The following is a 20453-nucleotide window of genomic DNA, read 5'->3' as shown; positions in this document are numbered from 1 at the left end:
GTTTCCCGATGCACTTGGGTGTAACACCTTCGAGGGTTTCCATGGAATCCTTAGTAAAGACCTCGGGGGATTCCTGAGGCACTTGGTTGTAAGACCTTGGAGGGTTTCCATGGCATCCTTAGTTAAGACCATGTGGGAGTTCCCATGGCACCCGATTTAAGACCTTGTAGGGTTTCCATGATATCCTTAGTTAAGACCATGTGAAGGTTCCCATGGCATTGGGCTAAGACCATGTCGGGGTTCCCATGGCACCTGAAGTAAGACTCTGGATGGTTTCCAGGGCATCGTTATATGTTTGTATGCATGGATTATGTAGCTTATATGACTGATATGTTTTCTGTGCTTATGTGGATTGTGTAGGGTATGTTATGCGGAACTCACTAAGTGTCAGCTTACAATTTGTTGGTTGTTTTAGGTACTTCAAGATCTAAGGGCAAGAGCCTGGCGTGATGGCGCAACATGCACTCTCTGGAGTTTTGTTTGGGGGCCCTCTGATTTCATGAATAATTTATCTAATGTTATAGATTTTTAAAACAATTGTGATTGAAATTTTATATTTTATGGAAATGATTTTGTTATTTAAAAAGGAAATTTTATTGAAAATTTGGGTTGTTAGTAAAATCCTCATGTAATGGTCTTAAAGCCAAGGTAATAACCACAAGTTCTTAGCACTTTAAGACCTACCATGTACCCATTATCCCTATTATCCCATGCTTCATCATGTCGTTCAAGCATGCTTCCAAGAGCCATGAATTTTATAAACTTCTTTTTATAAAATATAAAACTTAACCTTTTTGTAAAAGACAAAAAGTCATTATGGTCCAAAATGTTGTTCATGACTTAGTAAATCATTTCATACGATTTAATATGTTACTTGCTAACAAAAATTATAATTTCCAAGAAGTAAATAATTTCCAATTAATTATAATAGTTTATTGAATATTTTTTAAAATTAATTTCTAATAAATAGTCAATGGTATCAATTTGTTGTTAGTGTGACCTTTTAGGATTATATATTATCTACCAATATCATTTATAATGACTCTGGGGCATTTAGATCTTTCAAGTATATATCCAAATTCTCAAATAAGATTCAATGAGACATGAATTGTGTTTATTTTATAATTGATGTTGTAAAAATTATGTCTCTAATACGTCGCTAATTTGATTTTATTTAAAAAAATCTTGTTTTTATTTGTCAATATGCAGAAAAAAAAACTCAATACTAAACTGTTGATGTATATTGTAAAAGTCGAATAGAGTGTTTTGTATAGTTTCGCATTTTATGTTATTTTACTAAGTCATTTTTATGCGAAGATAAAATGTATAGACTTAGTATACTTTTTGATGGTTCCCTATAAATAGGGACTTAGGCTAGAAGTTGTATGATGAATGCTTAAACTCACTTCTGCTTAACTCTGTAATCAGACTTTATCAATATAAGATCTGATTAATATTTACTCTCTATGTTCTTCATCTAAATTGATACAAATCTATCATTTCTGTTATAAATTCTCGATAACAATTCACTACAATTGGTATCAGAGTAGGATTCAAACTGCTTAGATCTGATTTTTCGTATAAGAATCATTTGCTTTTTGAGTTACAAATTTACTCAAAATTTTCCACGCATTTTTGATTTTGAAAATCACTTTTGATCTTCAGATTTGAATTGATTCTGCATTTGAATTGTTAATTCGAGTAATCGATTAGTGTATTGTGATCAATTCGTTTGATAAACTCTGAAATTCATCAAGTCTTCAAGTTTTAGATATTTTCTGTGTTCATCAATGGCGAACTTCAACATGAATTCAATGACTTCTTTCTCTCACTTGCTTGGTTCATCAACCAAAATTCCGATGTTAATTCCAGAATACTATGATCAGTGGGTTGATAGAATGGAAGATTACTTAAATGGAATTGATGAAGAACTTTGGAAGTGTATTGATGGAACAGTACTAGCTCCTGCTAATGTTCAACCAATTGGATCATCTGCTGCGTCTACTGATGTTGAAGAACAACGCAATCGATTGAAGAAAAATGAAAAGAGATGCATAAGAGAACTAAGAGGTCCTCTACCTCCTATGGTTTACAATTACATTCGTAGTTGTAAAACAGCTAAAGAGATCTGGAATACTCTAAAAGAAAAATATCAAGGAAGTGAAAAGACGAAGATCAACTCTGTGAAGCAGTGTCTCATTGAACTGAAGGAATTCAAACAAAAGGATTCAGAAACTTTATAAAGTTGTTATGATCGTCTGAACGAGCTTATATTTCGCTGCAACAGGTATGGAATTACTAGATCTACCATGGAGTTCAATCTCACTTTCATTATGAGTCTTCGCAAAGAATGGCGCGGTGTGAGAATGATGATAAAGAATCAACAATGTTTTGATACAACAACATTGAATGATCTGTACAATCAATTGAAAACACATGAATGTGAGGTCACAGAAATGTATGAAGAATCAAAACAAGCTGTTGGTGGTCCTTTAGCTCTTGTTTCAAAAGTAACAGAAAATGATGAAAAAGATGGTTCTAATATAGAAGGATTTTTGATGAACTCTGATGATGAAGCAGTAGCATACTATTCAAACAACAAAGTTAAAAAGTTTTTCAAAAAGTCTTTTAATCCAAAAGGAAAGAATAGTAATGTGAAAAGTGAAGTAACAAGAACTGGAGGAGAAGAGAAGAAGAAAATGTAGAAAACAGAAGAATGCGAATGAAGAGAAAAAGTTAAAAGGTGATTCAGGAATCTATTGCCACTACTGCAATGGTGCAAATCATTTCACAGCTGATTGCATGTTGCGAAAGAAAGAAGAAAAGAAAGAAAAAGTCAAAGATTAAGCTTATTATTCTGATAAAATTGAAGAGTTAAGGGCAAAGAACAAAGGAGTGTCTTTGGTTGCTAAGGGAGAGTCGAATGAAGAAGAAAGTGGAACGTATCAGATCTGGTCTTCTGGATCTGATGATGAAGAAATGAGGCATCCAACACATGGAGCTATGTTCGCAAGTTTTGAGGACTGCGAAGAGAACATTTATGGGAAATGTTTTATGTCTAAATCCACAGACAAATCTCCCATGACAACCAAGGTACGTGCAATTCTTGAATCTTTTAATATTCCTTTATCTGCTTATGATGCTGAAATTGTTTCGTTTGATGATACTTTGGCTTATTTTGATTCTGTTATTGTGTCTGCTAGTAATGAAGCTAAGAAATTGAATGTGCAACTTAGTGAGACACAAAGGGAATTAGAAATAAAGAAGAGCAGGGTAGAAAAGTTAGAATTGCAAATAAAAAACATAGATTGTGATAGGAATAATCTTTCGAATGATGTAAGATTGTTACTAGCACAAAGAAACATCTATTGTAATTTAGCTAAAAGGTTGTATGCAAAATTAACTGGTTTACATCATTCTTCTGATATTAGCAAAGAACAACATAGGAAACTTCTACCTTTTCTTGAATATAAGTGTGAAAAAGTTGATGTTGTTTCTTATGATTGCGAAAGTACAATTGCTCAATTTGACAAAATACCGGATGATAGATATTCATATGGTATTGTCAAAATTGATGAATTTCTGAATGTTGATGAGTTGGTTAACATTGTAAATGAAAGTTTGACAAAAAGTGAACAAGTGAAAATATTAAAGAAAACCGAAAATTCAACTCTTACTTCGCAATTTAATTATGCTGATATTGATGAAAATTATGATAATGTGAGTGAAATCAGTGAAATTGAAGAAGAAGAAGAGATTGATTGTTCTCAATTGTCAATTGTTAATATCACATCTAAGATCAAAGGTAAAGAAATAATAGTTGATTCAATAGTAGAAGATAAAGTTGATAAATCTTCAACTTCGCAACATTGTAAGTTTGATAATGTGGAAGTTGAAAGCTGGAAATCTGATGATACTAATGAAATTAAAGAAGAAAAGCAAAATTCAACTAAAACACATCAAAGAGTTGTGGTTGATCAAGTGTTTGAAAACACAAAAGAATCTGACAAAGTTTTAAATGACAAAGACGCACATTATTTGGAAACCAACACAGTGGTATATCCAAATTTTGTATGTACTGATAAAACTATTTTTCCAAATCAAGTTTTTATCACTACTGGAAATGCTGAGAAAATTTATCCTGAGTTCAATAAAATTGTTGAAAAGGACAATCAAAAGTCAACACCTGAAGGTTTCTTTGCAAATCAAAACACAGTAGAAAACAATTTAACTCAAAATTCTTATGTGTTTCAAAAACAAAAATTATTACAAAAATGGGTGGTTAAAGTTGAAAAATCAAACAAATCTTTTGAAAAAGTTGAAAAATCAAAGGTTGAAATGAAATTAAATTCTCAAAAATTCAAATTGATGGTTGAAACTTTTTCAACAGAAAATAATGTTTCAAAAAGACAAGCAAGAAAAGTAATATTTTGGCAAGTTGTGAATAATGAAAAACAACAAATTTCAAAAACATCGTCAAAATTTCAAGATAAAAACACTAACAAAACTTCGAGTTTTCATAAACAAATAAATTCTGTTGATAAGGTTTCAGATATTCGCAAATATGACAACAATAGAAAATTTGAGAATTCGAAAAAATTTGCAAATAATCAAAAGTTTCCAAATGCTGACAAATTCACAAATAATTCATCAAATTTGAAGAAATCAAATCAAGTCAAAACGAAATTTTCACCACAACAACCAAATTTTCCAAATCCTTCAATATCATCAAAAACCAAAGTTTCATACATCAAAGGAAAGACTGATGTAAATATGATCAATAATTGGTTTGAAGGGAAAGGAAAGAAATATCAAAGTGCAAAGTTTTCAGAACAAGAAATCAAAAGTGCCTTTGATAAGTTTGCAAATAATTCTTCAACTGCTAATACATCATCCCATAATTCGCAAGTTCCGGTTCAAAAATGGAAACCAGTTATCAAACATGCGAATGTTGTGAAGGATAAGATTACAATCAATGCGAATCCAAAACTAGTGAATGACTATATTTCAATATCTAGAACTGATGATGCTGATATAATGGATTCAGTAACAAACAAAGTGAAAACATGGTTTTCAAATTCCAAAAAGCTGTTTCATTCTACTAATGATGGACCCAATAAGTCTTGGGTTCCTAAATTCTTCCATTAAATGCAGGTGTTATGTGACGAGCAACATGATCCAAAATGGTATATTGATAGTGGTTGCTCTCGTCATATGACTGGAAGAAAGGAAAACTTGCGAGATTACCGAAGCTTGGAGAATGCTGGAGTTGTCAAATTTGGAAATAATCACAAATGTCAAGTGAAAGGATATGGGAAAGTCACAAATGGAAACTTCACAGTAAACAGAGTTGCTTATGTTGAAGGACTTCAACACAATTTGATTAGTGTATCACAACTTGTTGTGGGTGCTGGAAATCAAGTAGTGTTTAATGAAGAAGGAAGTATCATCTTAAATGCAAAGACAAATGAAATACTTCTGAAATCCAAACGATATGGTGATATGTTTACTTTGGACATTAAACCAATTGTGGGAAAACCAGCTGTGTGTTTACTATCAAAAGCATCCAATGATATCAGCTGGGTTTGGCATTGAAGATTGTCACATTTGAACTTTCGAAACATAAATAAACTTGTAACTGAAGATTTAGTTCGAGGTTTACCAATATTAAAATTTGATAACGATTCTTTATGTGCAGCTTGCGAACAAGGAAAACAACATCGCAAAGGTCATCCGATTGTCATAGATTCAAAGATAGTAGATCCATTGGAACTTCTTCACATTGATCTATGTGGACCATCAACTGTTGCAACAATAAATAAAAAGCGGTATATTTTAGTTGTTGTAGATGATTTATCTAGATTTACATGGGTATTTTTTCTCAGGTTGAAATCTAAAGTTGCTCAGACGATGATTGATTTTATCAAAAAGATTGAAATTAGTTTGAAAAAGAATGTACGAAAAATTAAAAGTGATAATGGTTCAGAGTTTAAAAATCAAACTCTTGACCATTTTCTTACAAACAAAGGTATTTCGCATAATTTCTCATCACCATATACTCCACAGCAAAATGGTGTAGTTGAAAGAAGAAATCGATCTCTATGCGAAGCAGCCAGAACCATGCTCACATATGCGAATCTACCTTAATATCTTTGGGCCGAAGCTGTATCTACAGCATGTTTTACTCAGAATAGATCATTCATTCACATAAGATTCAATGTTACTCCATATGAAATAATCAATAATCGGAAACCTAATGTAAAATTCTTTCATGTTTTTGGTTGCAGGTGTTTTATTATGAATCTCAAAGATAATTTGTCAAAGTTTCAAGAAAAAGCTGATGAAGGCATTTTCTTAGGATATTCATAGAATTTAGTTGCATACAGAGCGCTTAATAAACGAACAAGAAAAATTGAAGAAACTTTCAATTTAACTTTTGACGATTACTATCTTAAACAGATTGATAGTAAATTCGATCAGAAACCAATACTTGTGGATTCAAATACTCAAATTGATAATTCTAAAATTAATGATTTTGATTATGACTTAATTTTTGGAATTCCTGACAGGGCAATTGATGCAGAAGATAATGCTCTTGATAATCAAACATCAGAATCGTCAAAACATACTGATGAATCAACAACAACTTCAACGACGATAACTTGCGAAAGCATACCAAATGCTCATATTGAGGAGGAACACACAAGTGTTCATGAAGATTTTATACCAAATTTTGAGGGGGAGCATTCACAAAATCAGCAATAACATCAAGTTGAGGGGGAGCATTCACAAAATCAGCAAGAACATCAAGTTGAGGGGGAGCATTCACAAAATCAACAAGAACATCAAATTGAGGGGGAGCATACAAAAAATCAACGAGAATATCAAGTTGAGGGGGAGCATTCGCAAAATCAAAATGCACATAATTCTGAGGGGGAGTATCCAAATGAAGATCATGTTGAGAGAGGACTTCATGAAACAGAGACAAATAGTCATGATAACAATGCAGACTTTCATACATTTAATGATAATTTTTCTGTTGCAGGATCTGAAAATGAAGATATGCATGAAGATGCACTATTAGACTATGATCCAAATTATCCACCACTTGCGAAATGGACAAGAAATCATCCACAAGAACAGGTAATTGGCAATATACAAGAAGGTGTGTTGACTAGAGCTCAAATTCATGCGAAAAATGAGGTACTAAACACTAACCAAGAACTTTGTATGTTTAATGTCTTTATTTCGAAAATAGTGCCAAAAACAGTCAAGAATGCTATGGAACACTCAGATTGGGTTGTTGCTATGCAATCTGAATTGGCTGAATTTGAACGAAACAAGGTTTGGAGATTAGTTTCAAAACCTTCTGATGTTTCGATTGTTGGATTAAAATGGATTTTTAAAAACAAAACCGACAAAGATGGCAATATTATTCGAAATAAAGCAAGACTAGTGGTTAAAGGATATTCGCAACAAGAAGGCATTGATTATGAAGAAACATTCGCACCTGTTGCAAGACTTGAAGCAGTTTGCATATTCTTAGCTTATGCAGCTCACAAAGATTTTGATGTTTATCAAATGGATGTTAAATGTGCATTCTTAAATGGCAAACTTGAACAAACAGTGTATGTTGAACAACCACCAGGTTTTGTAAACACTAAACATCCTGATCATGTTTATATTTTAGATAAAGCTGTATATGGGTTAAAACAAGCACCAAGGGACTGGTACGCAACACTTACAAATTTTTTGAAACAGTCTAAATTTAAACAAGGATCAGTTAACCCCACATTATTTCGCAAGAAAGTTGGGTGTCATCTAATGCTTGTTCAAATGTATGTTGATGATATTATCTTTGGTTCAACTGATCCAGCATTATCACTTGAATTTGAAAATTTAATGAAAAGTCAGTTTGAAATGAGCATGATGGGAAAAATTAATAATTTTCTTGGTTTAAACATCAAACAGAACAGGCAATGAATTTTCATTAATCAAGAAAAATATACAAAGAACTTGCTGGAAAAGTTTAGAATGATTAATAGCACGAAGCTCAAAGTCCTTATGGCAGTAGGAACACGACTAACTCCTTCGTTAGACACTCCTGCTGTTAATCTAACAGTGTATCGTACCATGATAGGGTCTTTGTTGTACTTAACTGCGAGTAGACCTGATATTATGTTTTCGGTTTGTTGTTGTGCTAGATATCAAGCAAATCCAAGAGAACCACATTTGACGGCAGTGAAAAATATCTTTCAATATTTAAAGGGAACTGTTTCATTAGGCCTTTGGTATCCTGCGAAAACAGGATTTTTCATTCAAGCTTTTTCAGATTCTGATTTAGGAGGATGTACATTAGATCGAAAAAGTACGACTGGTGGATGTCAATTATTGGATGGAAAGTTGGTGAGCTGGCAATCAAAGAAACAAACTTGTGTGGCTATCTCAACTGCTGAAGCAGAATATATCTCTGCGGTTGCTTGTACTTCGCAAATCATATGGATTCAGAGTCAACTTCGTGATTATGCAATCAACATGAAAAAGATTCCTTTGTATTGTGATTCATAAAGTGCAATTCCATTTGTCATAATCCAGTACAACATTCAAAGACAAAACACATTGCTCTTCGATATCATTTTAACAAAGATCATGTGGAAGATGGGAATATTGAAATTCATTTTGTCAGAACAACTGAACAACTTGCTGATATTTTTACAAAACCTCTTGATGAAAAATCATTTGTTCGAATTTTAGCAGGTTTGGGGATGCTTAATGCGAATGCAGTTTCATTCACACAAGAATAAATTTTTTGTTCTGAAAATGTGTTCACATTGTTCAGAAGTTACTGTTCATTTAGAGGCTTCGCATGGCTTCGCATCCATATGAATTCGCATCTGTGGGTACATCAAATTACGAAAGTTTTACATGTTGCTTTCTTATATTTTTTTTTTTAAATCAAAAATACATAAAGATTTTCATTTTTTTAGTATTTTCTTTTGAAAAATTAAAAATACAAAAAGATTTTCATTTTTTTGTAATATTCTTTTGAAAAATCAAAAATCCAAAAAGATTTTATTTTACTTTATTTTTTCAATTGTGTGTTAAGACGTAACTGCAAGGCTAGAATGCAAAGTGGTCATACATTTTGTTTCTATAGGAAGGTATAAATTTTCTTTAGACTAGTTAGGTTGTCCCTAGAAGCATGCTGCTGTATGTAGACCAAAAGCCTCGACATGACTCTATGTGTGCAAAGAAAGCCTTAATGACATTATCATATGATAATTTCTACCCATAAAGGCTTATATTCGCATAAGTAAAAAATGAGCTACCTTACTCTTCTCAAATGAGTTAAGGGTTTTCTGTTTTGCCCATTATAACAGGGGTACACTTCGATTCTCATCCAATCTTATTAAACCAAACAATTCTTTCAATCCAAAATTTATTTTTTATTTGTCCTTGAGGTTTTTGATCAAACCAATCAAAACTTAGACGAATCACAAATCTATGTTAATGACCTATCATCATGAGTCCGTGATGAAAGTGAAACCCAACAATCATACACCTTAAGGAATTGATGGGGAACTTTGTTCCAGATATTTACGAAACTTTTGTTTCTGTATCAAAATTTCGAAACTTCAAATCATATTCAATTCGCATGTGTGGTCTTGATCAAATATGCCGAACCCAGAATGTTTGGTTACCCAACAAGATCCAGAACAAATTTTTCATTTGAATATGATTTCCGTGTAAGTTTCACTTGCAAATTCTTGTCATGATAAATATTTTTCCAAAACCAACTTGTCACTGACTACACTGGTCAAACAAGTATTTTCATTTACATTTTCTCACCTTATGTTAAGGTTGATATGTAATGAAATTTCAAACCAAACCAAAATGACTTTTAAAAAGAAGCCCTTCGATACTTTTCTATAAGTATTCGGTTGTAATTCACGGGACACTATACAAGCAGTTGATTATCTCTCTTGATAATTAATGAAGTGACCTTTGCCTGGGGTTTTACTGAATTCATGTCAATTTGAATTATTGACATCACAACATTCCAAATATCTTTGCTTCTTATCTTATTTCGTTTGGCACAATGCACAGACGAAATCCTTGAGGTTCTGAGTACAACCAACTCAGGCTGATGATTTCGCAAGTCTGACATATGAATTTACTTTAAATCCCAAAAGTAAATGAGCCTTGCTTCCATGCGAAGGGTTTTAACGGTTACTGTTCTATAACGGATACTTGACAGGCTGTATACTCAAAATCGTTGGTATTTTGTCCGGTTTTCAAGGAGATGTGACAGTTACTTTTTGGAATGTTGTTACCTTTTGCAGTCATGATCCGACTTTCAAGGTGCCACATCGGATAAAATTAAATGTATCCCGCTTCAATTTCAAATCAATTTTGAGCAACCTATAAAAGGGGGTTCAAGAACATTGGTTACGGTTACGCAAATAAGAACTCTTACAAACACTTTCAAGATTCAATCTTCATCCCAACTTCAACTTTCTTTTTCCAAAATCTAACAATGGCAGCCACTACTTCCAACACCGATGAGGTTCTTTCACAGTCTCTGATGAAGATTCAAAGCACAAACTACCAAGTTGATCCCAAAGTTTCTGCTTATCCTGAAGGGTTAAAGATGCTGATTGTTGCCCTAAAACGTTCTGCTTTGGCAACCGCAATGTTTAGTTCATCTCCGGTTCCGATGGTCTGGTTATCACATGCTATTTCCACAGCGTCCTATAATCACACAGCCGATGTGATTACTTTTGATCTCATCAACAAAAAACGAGTTAAACTTTTGAAGAACTTGTTTGTGGAAATACTACAAATTCCAAACAATCCTCCCTTCATCAAACCTGTTAACTCCCAGGTTATTCATATGTTTAACGAAATGGGGCATCAACCGGAGTTAACAAAAATCAGTGATTTTAGAAAATCAGGGTTGCCGTGTATGTGGAATTTTCTTTTTGGAATTTTTCTCCGGTGTCTTACAGGCAGAGTCGTTGGCCTGGATAGAGGAAGGATGGAAGTATATGCCATGGTGATGGGTATATATTATGACATTAGTGTTGATTACGCAACACAGCTATGGAAGGAATTTGTCAAGAGTTTAGAATACACAACTCCGGAAAAAGGAATTTCATGTGCAAGATATTGGAGTTTGATTGTTGAACATGTGTATGACAAAGAATAGATTCCGATGTTGTCAAATGTTGAAGTTGCTGAATTTTCGCTTTATCAATTTCCCAAAGCTGTAGAAGATGATGAAGAAATCTTCACACATGTAGCTCGCATTCCAGACGCAATGCTTCGCAAGGTCTCTCCCACCCAAAAAATATTGGTGAGATATTTGCGAACTGTTGATACAAATGAGCCAACTGGAGTTTTATTGGCTGTTGCAACTCCATCTAAAACAAAGAAGGCTGGTAAGAAACTTGCGAAGGGTTCGTCTTCCTCAGTACCAACTGAAGTCATTTCAACTGAGGAACCTTCCAAGAAGTCGAAGAAGGAGCTCTTACCTTCCAAATCTGGGGGTACTAAAACAGATTCGCAAAGCGGAAGTGAGTAGTAAAGGTGTTACTATTCGAAATATTCCGGCCCCAGTATCTCCCACGAGGAAGCGACAACGAGCGGAAGACGTTGCGAAAAACATGCAACGTATAATGGTCAAGAAAAGGAAGATGGTGATTCGTAATGAATCATCTGAAGAAGAGATTGTCCCAGAAACTCCTCTTGTCACAACAATGGTACCTATGTCTTTACCTATCATTCCCACTTCGCAATTTCTACTTCTCTTTCCCAAACCACACCACTCGAAATAGTTCTTACCAAATCAGTTACTGAGGAGGTTCCTATTTCTGATATGGTTGTCAACGTATCTGATATGGGGGCACCTATCCCGAGTGATGCACCATCTATTCAAACAACCTTACCCATTTCCTTACCTGTTACTACTTTGTCTACCACTTCAAATATTTTTGACCATGCTCTACATACTTGATGATATTCCTTTTGATTCAGATGAAGAAGATATTCCTGATCATATGCTGATGACAGGAAAACAGTTTAAAATACTGAATCAAAAGTTGAAGACCATAATTCAATCACAAGCTGATTCAGGACGAATGTCATCAATATCTGCCATGGAGGTTGATATCATGATTAAAGGAGCAGAAAAACGAATAATGGAGAAAATTGCTCAGTCTGATAAAAACAATGAGCTCAGAATTATGTCTCAAGGCAATAATTTTAATTCTGTAGTTCAAGATCTTCGGGAAGTTACAAAAGAACGTCATGTTCTTTTTGTCCAAGATGTTAAAAAGGTTCGCGAAGACGTCAACTTCAAAATTCAGGAGTTGAAGTCTGAACTTGCGAAAGATCTTCATGATGTCCACAACAAAGAAGATGCAGTTCAACAACAAATTGTGGACATTTCTGCTCAGCTTCAAAAGCTACATAATCTTCCTGGTCTTGCAGATCACAAAGCCGAAATCATGATGAAGTTTGATCAGCTCATCCAGTTGGTCACTGATCTCAAAACAGATCTTTCGCATTCTTCATCATCCCAAATTCTTACTCCAAAATTCTTGTCTCTAAAGATTAATACTTTAGAACAAGATATTCACAAAGCCCTTACTCCACTCACCAGTTTTACTTCTTTACTTCCAAAGGGTGCTCCGCCTGTTTCCACAGGGGTGCAAGGGGGAGAAGAAAGACGAAGCAAAGAAGAGGATGCGAAAACTGTGGGAAAAGTGATATCAACACAGCTTGTTGCTACTCTTCCAATTCTTTCTAAACCGATTTCTGCAACAACAATCACCACAAGAACAATTACTAAGGGTATTGTTATTGGAAGACATGAAGGTGGTTCAAGCTCAAAACCTCAACATGATGTTGTAGGAAGAGGGAAAGGAATTTTATATGAAAAATCAAAAGAAGAGTTGAAAGCAGAGGCTGAGGCTGAGATGGAGAAGATGAGGCAAGTCTAGAGCATCATGAGGCAACGGTCAAGTGATCCTCCCTCCATGAACAAAGGAGATCCCGCAAAACTTTACTCTTACGAAACCATAGAGTCAAAGGTTGTTTGTAGGGAGATGTATGAGTTCGAGAAAAAGCCGAAAAGAAGTTATGATATTGCGAACTCGGATCACTGCCAGTTGGACTTCCCAATTAATGAAATGCTTTTCATCAATGCACAATACAAGATCAGTGAGAAATTTGATAATCTGAATGATTTCACTCAAATGAAAATCAGATTTCATGTTGTCTTGGGGAAGGAACCTGATGAAGTTTGGTCGTTAATGAAGATCAAGAAGGTTGTAACGATAAAGAAAGATGTTATGTTTGAAGAAATGTTACAGAATTTCAGATACTTTGTTATCAGAGCTGACAACAAACAATATGGCTTCACAGTTGCTGACTTTCCTTTGATGAATTGCAACGATTTGATTCAAGTAGCACTGATTTTGAAGCATATGGAAGAAAACAATCTCAAAGGCTCTGATACATATGTGTTCAAAGCTGGCTTCACATATGTGAAGACTTTCATAGACAATTACTTCGATTGTCTAGCCCTTACTGATGATGAATTAGCACATGTTGTGGGAAGGGAAGTGAAAGTTCCATGGGAGGAGACTTTGACACAATCTGCTTTGTCAAAATATGTTGTTGGAGAAATTTGTCTCAAACCATTTGGTATGGTTTTTTCAGGAAGAGACACAAAAGGTAATCCAAAGAAATTTTTGTTCCAGGTCTCAGAGGTTGAAAGATATAATTCTTCGCAATATACGCACTTCATTGTATGTATGAACAATTGCAAGAAAAATAACGAAGGAGACAAGAAGGATTTGAAGAAGGTGATCTCCTGGTATGGAGAGGTGCGAAAGACAATTCACTCTGAAATTCAAAAGATTTTGAATTGAATTGTATCGACTGTTTACAAAGGGGGAGAATGTTGATGTATATTGTAAAAGTCGAATAGAGTGTTTTGTATAGTTTCGCATTTTATGTTATTTTACTAAGTCATTTTTATGCGAAGATAAAATGTATAGACTTAGTATACTTTTTGATGGTTCCCTATAAATAGGGACTTAGGCTAGAAGTTGTATGATGAATGCTTAAACTCACTTCTGCTTAACTCTGTAATAAGAATTTATCAATATAAGATATGATTAATATTTACTCTCTGTGTTCTTCATCTTAATTCATACAAATCTATCATTTCTGTTATAAATTCTCGATAACAATTCACTACATAAACCTATGGTAATAATAAAATGCAAACACAAATCTTATTAAACATTAAAATAAAAGTGTCAAGCACACACAATGGTCTCATACAATTACCAAGTGTTTACAAACATAAAACTAAAAAAATACACAACTGTCCCATACAAAAAACTAAGAAATACCAGCGGGTGGATTAGCGGGTGGTAGAAACTTCCTTATGCAAAATTAACACCTAAAAACGGTAAGACAACAATATATATTTTGTAAATATACACAACTTTTAAACCATTATAATGATGTACCTTCGTTTATTATCAATTTAATTCATAATAAAAACAAACTACTTAGCTATTAAAACATAACATCAATTTACTTTAGTTTATTATAAGAACATGTTCTCAAATTAATCCATAATAACAACATACTACATAACTTTTAAACCAAAATAACAATGTACTTTAGTTTATTACTAGAACATGTTACCAATTTAATCCAAAATAAAAAAACATATTATACGACTTTTAAACCATGATATCAATTTACTTTAGTTTATAATAAGAACGTGTTATCAGTTTTATCCATAATAACAACATACTACTTAACTTTTAAACCATCATATCAATGCACTTTAATTTATCATAAGAAAATGTTATCAATTTTATCCATAATAACAACATATTAATTAACTTTTAAACCATACTAAAAATGTACTTTATTTTATCATAAGAACATGTTATCAATTTTATTCATAATAACAACATAATACTTAACTTCTAAACCATTATAGCAATGTACTTTAGTTTATTATAAGAGCATATTATCAGTTTTATCCATAATAACAACATACTACTTAACTTTTAAACCATAATATCAAGGTACTTAGTTTTTTATAAGAATATATTATTTTATCCATAATAATAACATATTAATTAACTTTTAAACCTTAACAACATACCTCTTTTTGTGATGCGTCCGACTGGGTAGGCTAGCAAGATGGTGTCACCAAAACCAAAAAATAATATTTGATGCTCCTATCACATAGGTATCACCCTTCCTTTTCACTCCCTTTCTCCTCAATTGGGTTTCAACCCACACCTCATGGCCATCTCTATGGTTAATCGTATCTTCATCATAATTGTTAATCAACCCCTTAAGATATGCATCTACAATTTATCAAAACAACACCATTGTCGTTATAAAAATAAATGAATTAGTCAATATATACATATGGTGAAGATAAGTTACATGTGAATCTTAGGCCGCCTGTGAGCAAAATTCCAAATTTGAATGTTCTCCATCAAAATATTTTCTACTTGGTTATACCATGTATATGCATGAACACATCCAACTCTGCAAGCTATTTATCCATCACTGCTTTCTACATAAAAGACATAATAAAAATGATGTAGTTAGTGTTAAAAGAAAACCAAATTACTAAAAGTAATAATTATGATTATTCACTAATTTATATAGGTGCTCAGACTTTCGTATGCTACAACTTGTGTGAACCGATTTGACCCCATTAAAATTTGGGGAGTTGCAGTTCTGTTGACTGCTTTCCAAATTTCTTTTCCATGCATTTGTGCTCCGATGCTGTAAAAAGAAAAATATATATATGTATAGTAATATAACATGAAATAAAATTAAACAAAATAAAATATAATGTATTGAATCCCTTACGTCACACAAACGTCTCCATACACCCTCCGCTATATGATGGGGACTAGACACATGAATGGTGGGAAAGTAGCATGCATACTTTGGGTGGTTAGGGTGCCAATCTAGTTGTTCTTTTTTGGCAGAATCCTTCATAATGTCTCCCATCCTATCTCTATAACTCTCCTTTAAAAGCATCTTAAATCCTTCAAATATACTTTCATTCTCTTTCGGATACCATCTGTATAAACTATGTGAAGAATAAAAATCAAAGCTAAAAATGAAAACTAAAAATGAATGATTATAAGATATAATAATATGTATTTAATATTTACCCTAAAAAATGTGAACATATATCTCAAAATCTCATGGATCTCACTAAAGGTAGGCCATAGTGAATCCAGAGCCTTTAAAAAATGTTTATACAAGATTTGTGGCCATGAGATCTCCAAACCTACAATATAGAAAACAAACTATATAAGTATAATTATAACATCAATAATCTAAGATTAAAAATATAAAAACACTAACATACCCCCCCCCCCCCCAATGGATAAGAGGCAAAAATAAGTCATGAGAACTTATAGCATTAGAGTCATGACCTCCATACGTACCTCTGGTAACGGAGTGATGCGGAACTTGCTGTAGGGATGAAAGTGGGTCCAAACCCAGATCGAATGGACTTGGAAACCCAAAAACCGGTTAACGGGAATTAATAGAATCGAAAACCGGATCGGTATATAAGAATCGATTATGGTTCAGTTCTAGGTACAAGACTAGGTAAAATGGATCTAGAACCAAAAAACCCAAAAATATCATGGTGGGTAGGGTGGAATCGAGTAAAGTGGTCCAAAGTCGAATATACCAAAACTTTTTGGTACTTAGTGGTTTGATATCTTACGTTTAGAGGCATGTATGTCACCCAATACATGTGAATTTTTTTCCTTTTTAAGTAAGCCTAAATGGACTTAATATGAAGTAGTTATGACGGTTTAAAGTGAACTAAATAGTCAACACAATGCAGTAATAGAAACAAAACATATTTGATATATCATGTTTAGTGGGTTATAAGTCACTCAATACATATACAAATAAGGTGCTTCTTGAGTCTACAACTAAATCCAAAAAGTAAACTACAATTTTAAATAAAATCGGCCCGAACGGACTTATAACAAAGCTGATAGGACAGTTAAAGTCAAGTAAAATTTCAGTAACAATGCAGTAATAACAACAAATTAGTTTTCATATCTTATATTTAGAGGCATGTAAGTTACTCAATAGATATGAAAATAAGGTATTTTGGAGTCTACAAGTAAAGTCGAACAGTGAACAACACTTTTAAGAAAAGTCAACTCGAAAGGACTTATAATGAAGCGGATATGATAATTTAAAGTGAATATGAGGAAGCTTTTTTCAGAGTATACGTATTGCTAGTTCGATCGTGGGTAAAATAAATAACCCTTCAGATTCCAGTCTAGTTCCTTGATAACCGTTATTACAACCGATTATGACCTATAAACCCGGTTTGGTTTTTGCTAACAATTCTGGTTCCTAAACCCAGTTTACGTGGACCCGATGAAACTATACCCAAATACCCAAAATCTGAATAAGGCTATTGTTTAAACCCGAAACCTAGACCGGTTTAACATATTCTGATTCTAACGGTTCCAGTTCCAGTCTAATTTTTTTATTTTAAATTTCACCATAGCCTACGTAGTTAGTGGCATGTATGACACGTACAATGGGTGCATCACATTTGTATCAATGTCCTTATCATAACAATTATCAAAATGATCATCGACACTTATGCCTAGCTTCTTAAAACCCATATCTCTAGGTTGTGTCCCAAAACCCATTTGTGTGGGCTATGTCCTGAAACCCATGTGTGTGAGTTATGTCCTAAAATTCATATATGTGATTTGTATGAGAATCTAATGAAGCACCCCCACCCCTTCGCCATGCTTGCCAAGGGATCAACCCGGCCTATTAAGGAATGAAGGACACACCTATTATTGGAGCATGTGAATCTTGTCGTTATCGGCATACTCACTGGTGTGACTGAAGTGCGCACGGGCCCCACTAGTAGAATTAGGAGATGAGCTCCCCCTCTGGAATGAACATGTAGGAATGAGGACTCTACTGCAACCTTTATCTCTTCTGCCATTACCTGAAATGTTGTATTTAATAGAACTAGAACTGTAACACCTTGTCTTCACTTTTAATAATATGTGCATATTCTAAGGGTATAATAAAAGAATTGAATAATCGAATTAAAAATAATTTTCTAAGGATTAATAAATAAATAAAATTGATTATATAAATATTAAATATATTAATTTTTAGGGTCGAAATTAGGTTGTAAGATGTCGAAATTGTAATGTTATTTTGCGACGGCATTATATGTCGAAACTTAATGTTTTAGTCCTTTATAATTTTTTGAATGCTTTAATATTCTCCTATAAATAGGGGAGTTACTTAGAGTTAGATAAGAACTTGGAAGCCTATCTTGTCTATTGTTCGCTCTTTAACCTTTGAAGAATAATACGAGCTGAAACAAGATCATATTTACATCCGGTGTTCATAATTCTCTTTAATCTGATTTACATTTCATTTCTCGATTCAATACTTCATCAATTGGTATCAGAGCAGGAATCATATCTCTACGATCTGATTTTCATTCTGAATCAAAAGGTTTTTGAATCTATTTTGGATTTAAAAGTTTCTGCAATTTTTGAAGTGAAAATTGTTCTTGATCTACAGTTGTGATTCGATTCTCCAACTGATTTGTTGAATCGAGTGTTCTACTTGAAATTTCTGATCATTTCAGCAATTTGCTTTCAAAATCTCTTAAGTTTTTCCGAAAAATTCATCCGTACATTCATGGCGAATTTCAACTTGAGCTTAATGACATCCTATTCTCATCTACTAGGATCTTCAACGAAGATTCATATCCTCATCCCTGAATACTATGATCAGTGGGCTGATCGCATGCAAGACTATTTGAACGGGATTGATGAGGAGATTTGGTCATGTACAACTGGAAATGGAAATCCTCCACCAAATGTTCAACCAATTGGATCTTCTTCTGGTACTCTTAGTGTTGAAACTCGATCTGATCGACTGAAAATGTCACACCCCGAAACCGATGGCGGAAACGTTCCGGGGCGGAGGACGTCATGAAGTATCGCAACCAATGTATATAGTAAGCATAGTAGACACAAAACATTACATTACATATAAGTATTTACATTTGTTTGAAAGCAAAGTGTTACAAAAGTTATACATATATATATCATATGAACAAAAGTTAAGACGAGACTTCTGTACGCTCCGTCTTCTCCAAAAGATAACTGTGTACCTGTCTAATGTGGACCTGAGAATACAAGCAGTTTGAAAATCAGCATAAAGCTGGTGAGTTCATAAGCGGTTTATTTTTGTAAAAGAATACGTTTCCTTTGGTTTTTCTAAAAAAGCTGTTATCAAAGAAAATCCCATATTTTCTTATATGTGAGTTAGTTATTCGTTTAGTCTACAGTTTGATTAGGAACAATTCGTTATCACAGGAAAAACCCTTATTTTCCTATATGAGAATTCGTTATTCGTTTATTCTATAGTTTCGTTAGAAACAATTCGTTATCCCAGGAAAAACCCTTATTTTCTTAAAGTCGTGGTTAGTTCTTGGTTCAGAATGCTATGCCCTAATATCTATCATACTTGTCGTATTAATTAGGTATTCTCATATCCTAGTTATCCTACACTCGAATGTCGAATATCTACTTTACTTAGCAGTAGTTTTGAAACTCTGTCGATATCCAAAGGCGTACTTTCGTATTCGTTTTATTCGTATTCATATCATTCGTATTCGTATTATTCATATTCGTTTTATTCCTAGTTGTACTTTCGTCGTTCTATTACTATCCGAGGGCGTATGTTATTATTATTAATCCTAATTAATGACTAGTATGAATTCTTCGTAGATTAAGAAATATAACATAGATTATAACACTTTATCAAGAAATCTATGATTAATCTGAACGCTAACTCTGCAATTCGAATTATTGGTTAATACGGTTTTCGATATTAAAAACATACAGAATATAAACATTTGAAATGAAGTAATAAGTTTGAGTACAAGATTTCCTTATACTTTTTCTTGTATTCCCCCCCCCCCCCCCTGAAAACATTTGAAAAACACGGAAAAAGAGTAGGGGTATGAACTCACCAGTCGAGGAACGTGTCGGTTCGGATGCTAAACGTCAGTTTGGGGATTGCAAACGCACAAGATTCCTATGTAATATAAAGAGATACATAAAATGTATCTAATTAGACCTTGATCTACTATTTAAAATGAATAAACAATCCAAGGCGCGAAAACAATTCAAATCAAGTGTTCGGAGTGACCCGGGTGGCATCTAAGGGTGTGTAGGGCCTAATTATGGAGTTTACTCTTCAAGAATAAGACCTTAGCGGAGTTTACATTCCAATGATCATATCCCCATGATTTTACGGCCATAAACTCATGGCTAGTGTGTTCTTGGATGCCAAATGGTCTT

The sequence above is a fragment of the Lactuca saligna genome, chromosome 8 (assembly GCF_052625555.1).
Source record: "Lactuca saligna cultivar CGN05327 chromosome 8, ASM5262555v1, whole genome shotgun sequence".
Taxonomy (NCBI): Eukaryota; Viridiplantae; Streptophyta; class Magnoliopsida; order Asterales; family Asteraceae; genus Lactuca; species Lactuca saligna.
Note: the sequence above shows the minus strand (reverse complement) of the source record.